The sequence below is a fragment of the Equus caballus genome, chromosome 9 (genome assembly GCF_041296265.1).
Source record: "Equus caballus isolate H_3958 breed thoroughbred chromosome 9, TB-T2T, whole genome shotgun sequence".
NCBI lineage: Eukaryota > Metazoa > Chordata > Mammalia > Perissodactyla > Equidae > Equus > Equus caballus.
The window spans coordinates 7,988,091-7,998,678 of NC_091692.1; positions in this window are offsets into that span (position 1 = coordinate 7,988,091).

Genomic DNA, 10,588 nt, shown 5'->3' on the forward strand with positions numbered 1-10,588 from the left:
CTTTATGCATTTTTCTGTATATAATTTTATCTAAAAAATGGAGCCATAAAAAGTGATGGACTCTAGATAACAAAATATAAGGTGAAATGTTCAGAGATGAGGTATACTACAAAATACATCGAAATTAAGATGGATTGTTGGATGGATAAAAATGTGCAAAAGCAAATATAGTAACGTGAATTGTGGTATCTGGTCAATGGATACGTGCAGGGCTGGGACTAGAGAGAGGGCAGCGAAGCACTCAGAGAGCAAGAATGAAGGAGGCACTCACTCTCAGGCCCAGGTAAGTGCAGGGTTGGCACCTGAGGGCGAGTATCTCTTTGGATCTTGTATCCTGAGCGCCTCACTTGCCTCTCTCTACTCCCAGCCCTGTTAATGGTCTACCCACCATCTGGGCATGCTTCTCTCATTGTTAGCAACCAGACCTAACTTAGGTGGCAGCCGTGGAGGACAGCTGTTCAGATCTCGGATCAAGAGAGAACTCCCAGTGGGGGTGGACACTTAGCCAACACTCCCTGACTGCAGGTGTCTTCAAGATCTGTCTCCGCATTTGAGTTGAGATCATGTGCTTTCAAGGCAGCCCTCAGTGAATGACCTAGCATGGTGGTGACAAAAGGGCTCGCTGTTTCTGGTCCGTGAGGGACTCCTCTACTGGCAACTATAGGGCTGGCTGAGACCTTCACAGAACTGCACCACAGTCGGAATCTTTTCCTGCCAGGGCTCTTTCCCTGTCCCCTTTTCTGTCGCCTGTGTTAGCTTACATCTTTATCTGAAGGCTTTCTCTGCTTACCTTGCCCCATTCTGCCTTTATCTTTCACAGGCTTTACTCCCAATACGCGCACACTTCTAATTCCACCTTAGTATCTGCATCCCAGAGGACCCAGCCTACACAATGTCATACCTGTCCCCTCTTTGTGCACCTGTCTAGTCCCAGGTCCCTGCCTTATTGCCTACATAGCTCACACTTTTACAATGATCATCAGTCCTCCTGCTTACGTGGAGCCTCAGGCAAGTTTCTCTAGAACCGGCTGTGCTGTTTCTGCAGATCCGCTCAAGCACTTGCTCTCTGGCCAATTTCTTTGCCATTGTCAGGCTGCATGTTCCTACTGTTTTCTGTATTTGCTACTTCTGCGCCCCTTATAGACGTCTTTCCCCCTTTTAATAGTTAACCACCTTTTACAAGTTGACAATTCTTTGTCTTAAAATTTCCCTGTTCTAATTACTGTGTGGCTTTTGTTTCCTAACTGAAGACCAGCAGATGTGGAGTTGAAGATGAAAGCGGTCCTAGGAGAAAGCCCTTCAAAGATGGGATTTTGGGGATGGGTCTGGTCCCGCCCTTGAGTTGCAGAGCAGTGCTGAGATTTTTGCCCATAAGAAATGGGATGATAATCCATGACATGCACTGCCTTCACAATTACCGAAGCCATCGTCTGTTATTGTGATGAAGTGTCAAATTGAACCAAATGCCTTGGCAGTCCAAGTGGCTTCTGCACTTGACTCATGTCAGCAGTGATGACTACAAGGACTACGTTGTTTTTCTTAAGGAAACTGGAGCACTTGTAGCAAGAAAAATAAGTGATAAGCTCAGGTCTTTATATTCTCTGCTCATGTCACGATCTTGGAAATTTCGTGGCTAAAAATCAGAGACAAAATTTAATTGTAAGCATTGGAGTTGAACCAGTAAGCTCACCAGTTGCTAATGTGAAGTTTAGGGTATTTATGGAAGAATGGGATGCTGAAAATTGAAATGAAGATACCTGGTTGGAATCAGATGACACAAAATCTTAAATTCCCCATCACTTTGAGTCTCTCTTGCCAATGGAAATAGCTTTCCCTCCTGTGTCTGAGGATATGAGAATTTCTTTGCTGGAAACTCATGAAAAACTTCCCTTGAGTAGAGGCCTTGTAAGGAGGATGTTCATGCTCTTTCATCACCCCTCATTGTCACTTGAGCCATAACTGGGCCAAATCTCAGGATGATTTAGGGGGTTAGGTACAGAGTATGACTCACGAGGAAAGAGAGTTGCAAAATTTGCTAATGTATATATTATCTATTACCTGTAAAACGTACGTGGAATTCTAAACGTGTTAGGCTAAGGAGGATGGAAATAACACTGGAAGGACTGGGCCAAATATGTTGATATAGTGCAGTCACTGAAAATTCTGGATTTGTGCTGGCTCATGGAGTTGGAAGTGACTGTAAGAAATCATTTGGTTGGTTGACCTTGAAGTCAGTGATGGCTCATTTTAATGAGGCTGAGATAACAGAGCTTGCCAGCAGGATGTGTAAGAAGGAATTAAAAGGCCCAGAATTCAATCCCTTCACCAAGATGTTGATAAATACATTAAGGAGGGGACCACCTGCACCCTTGAAAGGGTCTGGGGTTGTTCTCCTTTGTAGCCAGGTACGACTGTGGGTAATACCACCATGATATGAGCTCCCTGACTTTGATAGAGATGATGGGATTCCAGAGTATCATAGGTCAATTGGCCAACAGACAAGGTGGGCACATTTGCTGTAAAGGCCAGCAGGGACATAACAGTAATCAGAATACTTGGGTCCACAGGGACCACTGACTGTTTCTAATTGATCATGGTGTCCCTAGGAATGAAACAGATGGAAAGTTTACAAGAACATTGCTTGAATTATGACAGGAAACTCCCTAGGACTGGTGATTAAATGCTTGAGGGGGATTGTTTGCTTTCAGCAGATTTCTGGATCTAAGCCTGTTCATAGACCCAGAGCTCCTCGATTGAAGGGAGGGTCAGATTCTCTTGAGGAAGAATCCTGCATAATGTCTTCAATGTAGGGGTATAAACTGTCAATCATCTTCAAGCCTGCATAAATTTACTAGAGTGGTTGTACATCAGGGAAACATATCCAGACCTTCGGGAATTACTAAACGTTGGTTCTGAATTGTCGCTAATTTCTGGTGCTCTAAAATACCACTGTGACTGTGGTCAGGTGATAAGTGGAGTCAACCCACGTGCAACTCACGGCACACTCAGTTAGTTCATAGGCGCACCTTGTCATTTCACTAGTTTCTGAGTGTATAACTGGATTATAAACACTTGGCCCCTGGAAGAATCCCCACATTGGCCTTTGACCCATGGGGGAGGGCCATAAAGTAGGAAGGGCTCACGGAAACGTCTGAATTTTCCTGCTCCCTGCCAACATGGTAAACAGTACCACATCTCTGGGGGGGGGGGGGCGGATTTTCAGATATTAGTGACATCATTAAAAACTTAAAAAATAAGAGGTGGCGATATATATCACGTCCGCATTTTACTCACCTGTTTGGACTATGCAGAAGTTGGATCGATTTTGGAGAATGACTGTGGATTATTGTTAACTTTATCAGCTGGAGACTCTGCAGTTGTTGTTCAAGATATAGTATTTTCACTGAAGAAAATTAGCACAGTCCCTGGCACTTGATATGCAGTCATTGACCTGATCGATGCTGTTTTTCTCCATACCAATTTGTAAGGACTCCCAGAAGCTGTTTGTTCTTACCTGGCAGAGCCAACATTACATGTTCACCATTTTGCCTGACTGTGTCAACCCTCCTGCTTTCTGCCACAGCATAGCCTTCAGCGGTCGTGATTGCCTTGATATTTGATAAAATGTTATCCTGGCTAACTACATTGAAGACATTATGCTCATTGGATATAATATGCAGGAAGTAGTAAAGTACTTTTTATGTGTTAGTAAGATGTTTGTAAACCACAGGGGGCGAGATAAACCCCACAAAATTTCAGGAGACTGCCATCTTAGTGAAGTTTCTGGGGATTCAATGGTTGGGAGCATGTTGAAATATCTCATCTAAGATGAAGACAAGTTGCTGTACCTTGCACCACCTCTAAAGAAAAAAAATGCATATTTAGTAGGCTTCTTTGTTAAAAATTAAAGTTTCAGATTTACAGAAAACATGAGCAGATAGTATAGAGAATTCCCATATGTTCCCTCCTCTGCACTCCCACATCTAGTTTCCTGTATTATTAATAACTTGCGTTAGCGTGATACTTCCGTTACGATTAAGAAACTGGTATTGATACATTATTATTATCTAAAGTCTGTAATTTATTCAGATTTCCTTAGTTTCTATCTAATGTCCTTTTTCTGCCCCAGGGTTCCATTCTGAATGATGCATTGAATTACACTGTCATGAAATTTAGGCTCCTCTTGGTTGTGGCAGTTTCTCAGATTTTCCTTGTTTTTGATGACTTTGACAGTTTTGAGTGCTGCTTGGATATTTTATATAATGTCCCTTAACTGGAGTTTTTCTGATGCTTTTCTCATGATTAGACTGGGGTTATGGGCTTTTGGGAAGAAGACCGCAGGGGTAAAATGTCATTCTCAGTACGTCATACCAAGGGTGGACACTATCAGCATGATTTATCCCTGGGGATGTTGGCTGTGGTCGCCTGGCTGAGGTCGTGCTGTCAGGGGTCTCTCCTGCCGAATTACTCCTTTTTCTCCTTTTTGCTCTCCCTCCTATGCTCTTTGGAAGGAAGTCACTACACACAGTCCACGCTTAAGGGGTGGGGAGTTGTGCTCCCTCTCCTTGAGGATGACGTGTCTACACAAATTATTTGGAATTCTTCTGCACAGAAGATCTGTTTATTCTCCCCCATTCACTTAAGAATTAATTCACATTAATTAATTTCAGTATGGACTCATAGATATTTACTCTGTACTTTGGGTTATAATCCAGTTCTATTTCATTTATTTTGAAGCTCAGGTTGTTTCACCTTTGGCCATTGGGAACTCTTTCCGTTGGCTCCTGTGTTCCTTTGACACCCCCACATCACTGTGTTTTTGTTTTTGTTTTTGTGGGGGGTACTTCCTTACATTCTGGCACTACAGGATGGTCCAGGCTCATTTTGTGTTTAATTTTGCTTAAATCAATCTGTTTGACAATATGTCTGCCCAACACCTATTAGTATTTTGGTTAAAAAAACATAGGAAACCCTTACTATGTACTAAGTTCTTTCTTGCATGCTGGGTGTAATGTTATCTATTTCTGTCCATAAGCAGGTCATGATCATCCTTTTGGTTATCACTTATGTTTTTAGCCTCCTCTGGTTTTTACAAAGCTTCTCCCCCTCCTCCATACATTAGCTCACTTTTTAACATCACAAGAATTTTCTGTGATATGTATGGTAGGAATTATGGTTTCTATTTCATGGATGAAGAACCTTATCTTGACTTATAACGGTTTTTTTTTAAGAGGAAATTAAACTCTAGTTTGTCGTAATGAATATATCCTCTTCTAAATATATGCAGCCATTTGTTCAGATTCTCTCTTTAACAATTTTACAGTTTTCCTAGTTAGGGCAACATTGTAACCATGATGGATTTATGTTTCATTCTCTTACAGATTTATTCTCCACTCCCCCTCCCAATTCAGGCCATGAAAATAATAGAAAATGTCAATTACATAAAGCCTCACATATTTCAACTTACTTCAGAATATAATAATATGAACTGAAGAAAACTCTATGGAATATATTACAATTGCTCCTTATCACTTTCTAAGCACAAAATTTTCTAGGAAGTGAAATAAAATCCCCATGTCACAATATGTAAAATGTTTACTGTAAACTAAGAATATCAACACAGTCGTGAGTTACGAAATCAAATACGCTCTGACATACACAATTGTGCAGAGACGTTAGAGATTTTAGTGTGGTCCTAGTCTTGTGAAATATGAATGCAGCCCTTTATGCTGAACCAAGGATGTCATAGTGATCTCCTTTCAAATGTCTTATTTTGGAAGGCATGGAATGAGCTTGATTTGACTTTACTGTCTTCTGTTTTTTGGATACAGATCCTATAACTTCATGCGTAACTCATAGATTCTTACGGGACTATGTTTGATGGACTTGAAATTACAGATCTTTTCAGTGAGAGAGAAGGCATCCCCTTGCTCTGCACTGCACTCTAGTGTTTGCTTGTTAACGTCAAGGGAGAGCACTGAGGAGTGAGTTTGACTACACTGACCTGCACAGTTAATAGCTTCAGAGAAGCTTCAGGGAATCTTCTGGGAAGAATGCACAGCTACACTCTATAGGCCACAGCAGAGCTGCGCCACTGAGCTACAGAGAACAGATGACCACATTGAAACACTTTAATTGAACTGCTTTTGGTTTTCTCTAGGTTTTATGAGAAAAGAGCCTTATAATTCTCAGAAGTAAAAACTATGCTGTCACCGTGTCATCAGAATGCTGGAATTGAGTTTCATCTCAAGTGGGAGTATTCAAACTACCTTTAAGGTTGGTTGGTTTGTTACTCCCAATAGGATGTTCTGGAGTCCGTTGGGCTTTGGAGACTCCATTCATTTTTCCTGCTCATCATTGACCTGATTTAAGGTGAATGACACCTAGAAAAATCCACACTCCATTGTCACTGCTCAGCATTGAAGCACGCATATGTGCTGGGTGGCTCTTCATAGCTACACAATTTTTGGAAGGAAGCTGAAACTTTATACTAGAAACCATTTTCTTCTGTAGAATCTGTGACATGTTTGCAGTGCGTTTGGCAACAGACAAATCTGGAGCTAATATTTATCCTATACCTTGTCTCATGTCAATAATCATCCAATTCACTGTGCTGATAAACCCAGACTGCAAATCCTACTCTGTTTTTTTACCTGTCGCATTCACGGTTTGTCCAGGAAACAATCTGAGATTTCCCCAGAGATCTTACGTACATTGTTAAACATTTATGTAATACATGGCAAGAGCGTTCAGCATCAGCAGAAACAGGAGATTTGTCAGTTTGTGGAGGTAGCATCTAATCTATTTAAGAGATTTAATTCATCAAAATTTATCAAACTCCAACTATGTGTGATATACCTTCCATGAGGTGGAGGATATGAAGGATCCTTGTTTTCAAGGGGCCCAGAGGCTTGTCATAAAAAAATGTTTAAGGGACTGGCCCAGTGGCATAGGGGTTAAATCCACACACTCTGCTTTAATGGCCCAGGGTTCTTGGGTTCAGATCCTGGGCACAGACCTATGCACGGCTCATCAAGCTATGCTGTGGTGCCATCCCATATACAACATAGAGGAAGATTGGCAAAGATGTTAGCTCAGGGCCAAACTGCTTCAGCAAAAAACAAAAAAAAGGTATTTAAATAATAATTCAAGGGAGATTATTTGTACAATAATAATCAAAGTAAATCTATCAGGAGAGTGAGTAATTATTTCCAAATTGGAATCAAAATCGGTTCATGCAGGAGAGAAAGTGTTAATTATATAATGCCAACTTTACATAGTCCTCATAAGAGTGGTATGATCCTAATATGATCCCTGTTTCATACGAAAGAAAATGAACCACAGATAAGTCAACTACCTGCTTAAGATCATAAAATAATGACAGATATTTAAAAGGGGGTCTCCTTTGATTCAAAAACCTCTTTTTCTTTTCAATTAACCATTGTTAAGTTCCAAAAGTAGAGATGGGAAACCAACCTATAAAATTGTTATCATTGAATTCCTTTTACATATGAGAAAATGGGGCTCAAAATGTGTAAGCGACAAGCTTAGCATTAAACAGACGACAAATCTTGGATCCAGGATTTGTATGGAGGCCTTTGTTAACTTTTTTATTGTAGGTAATTTTTTTTGCTTTTCTTTTTTTTAAAATTTTGGTATGAACACTTAACATGAGATCTACCCTCTTAATAATTTTTTGTTTTGAGGAAGATTAGCCCTGAGCTAAGATCTGCTGCCACTCCTCCTCTTTTTACTGAGGAAGACTGGCCCTGAGCTAACATCCGTGCCCATCTTCCTCTACTTTATATATGGGACGCCTGCCACAGCATGGCTTGATAAGCAATGCCATGTCTGCCCCAGGGATCCGAACGGGTGAACCCTGAGCCGCCAAATCGGAACGTGCGAACTTTACTGTCCGCGCCACTGGGCTGGCCCCATAACAAATTTTCAAGTGCACAATACAGTACTGTTAACTGTAAACACAACGTTGTACAGTAGATCTCTAGAACTTAGTCATCTTGTAGAATAATTGAAACTGTGTAAGTTTTTAATGACAACTCCCCATTTCCCAGTCCCCCAGCCTCTTGTAACCATTATTCTGCTATCTGTCTCTATGCCTTTGGCTATTTTAGACATGAGTGGAATCACGCAGTGTTTGTCTTCTGTGACGGGTTTATTTCACTTAGCCCTAAAGTCCTCTAGGTTCATCCAGATTGTCGCATACAGCAGAATTTCCTTCTCTTTTAAAGTTGAATAATGTTCCGTTGTATGTATATACCACGTTTCCTTTATCTTTTCATCTATCAATGGACATTTAGGTTGTTTCCACATTTTGGCTACTGTGGATAATGCGACAATGAACATGGGAGCACACATATCTCTTCAAGATCCTGATTTCAACTCTTTTGGATAAATATTCAGAAGTGGGGTTGCTGGATCATATGGTAATTCTATTTTTAACTTTTTAGCCCTGAGCTAACATCTGTTGCCAATCCTTTCTTCTTCTTCTTCTCCTCCCCAAAGCGCCCTGAGTTGTATATTGGAGTTGTAGGTCCCTCTGGCTGTGCTGTGTGGGACGCCGCCTCAGCATGGCCTGACGAGAGATGCCATGTTCTCGCCCAGGATCTGAACTGATGAAATCCTGGACCACCCAAGCGGAGTGTGTGAAGCTAACCTCTCGGCCACAGGGATGACCCCCTATTTTTAACTTTTTGAGGAACCTCCGTATTGCTTTCCATGGCAACTACATCATTTTACATGGTCACCAACAGTGAATTATGGATAATTTTAAGCACACATTGTAGAGAGAAAAGTACAATGCACTTGCTTGTATCCACTATTCAGCTGTGACACTCTTGCCTTCATTTACAGCTCCTTTACTGTGTCTGCCCCAGACATCATATTTCATCCATAAATATTAGAGTAGGTATCTCTAAAAGAAAAAAACCTCGTTAAAGAACATAGTCATAGTGCTATGTTCACACTAAAAAAATCCTAGTAATGCCTTAACACCATCAAATATCCTGTCAATATTTTCTCATATGTTTTCTTTGTTTATAGATTTTATGTTGCTGGTTTGTTCAAATTGGGATCTCAACAGGGTACACACACTGCATTCTGTTAGTAAGTCTCTTATGAATTTTTAATTCGTAGGTTGCCTGAACTTATATCTTTTAATTTTTACTTGACATTGATTTGTTCAAGAAACTGAGTAATTTGTCTTGTGAACTTTTCTACTTTCTGCATATTGCTGATTGCCTTCTTATTTTTTTTAAAAAAACCTGTTCCTCCATTCCCCATGTGTTTCCTGTACTGGTGGTTAGATCAAGAGGCTTGATGATATTTCAGTTATATTTTTGGCAAGACTGCTTCATAACTGGTGCTCTAAACTTCCATCGAGAGAGGCATAATGTCCAACTGTCTACTGCTGTGCTGTTAACTGCATTGAGGATCCTTTTCCAGATCCAGAGTTTACTTAGGGGTTTGCAAAATGGTAATATTCTAATTATTTCATTACATCTTTGTATGTTAGCTGGAATACTTCCATAGAGAGAAGTTTTCTCATCAAATTTTTGAATACCCTGAGGCACAGTTTTTACTGGAAAAACAAATTATCTGTGTGATTCTTTCCATTTATTTACCAATTTTTAGATAATGAGTTGGTTTCTTAGCATTTGCCAAAGGCATTCAATTTTTTAAAAAATGATCATTATTGTGAGTTCCTGGATTTTTAACATATTTGATTCATTTCAATCCACTGATATTATTCTTATTGGTCTCCAGATGACTCATCTTTGTACAGTGGGAGCCACTTTAACATAGTTCGTGGGTCCTTTTGACAGTATTCCAGTAATTTTTGATAACTTCCTTGCTTTCTGGAATGACAAAATATTCAGATTCATCTTGTAAATTTACTGCTCCTGACTTTTCTATCTATCTCCTCTATGTATTCCCTCTCATCACATATAAATGATAATTTTATTTAATTGTAGTTTAATCTCCTATTGTGTGTGCATGTACACGCACGCACACACACACACACACACACATCCTCCCTTTCTTTGATAAATAGTAATACAGTGTATATATACATATTGCTTCCACAATTCACTGTTTTCATTTAACAGTGTATCCTGGATATCACATACGAGAAAGTACTCATCCTTTTTTCTCTTTTTCTTCTTAATAGTTGTATAGTGTTCCATTGTAAGTATCTCAAAGTTAATTCGATTTGACCTGTGTTGATGGACATTTCTGGATTTTTACCATTTTAAACCATGGAAAAAATAGCCATGTGTGTATATCTTTTCATATTTTACCATTTTATCTTTGTTATAGATTCCTAGAGAATGGGTAAACATGAATACATATGTAATTTTGATAAATAGGGCCAAGTTGCCCTCCATAGGGTTTGTAACATTTTGCATTCTTTTTAGTAATGCTTATATGCCTATTTCCCCTTAGCTTTACCAACTAAATATGTGGCCAAGCTCTTACATTTTTGTCAGTTTGATAAATAAGATATAGTATATCTGTGTAATATTAATTTGTATTTCTATTGTGAGCTATTCTCTTAGTTATGAGCCTC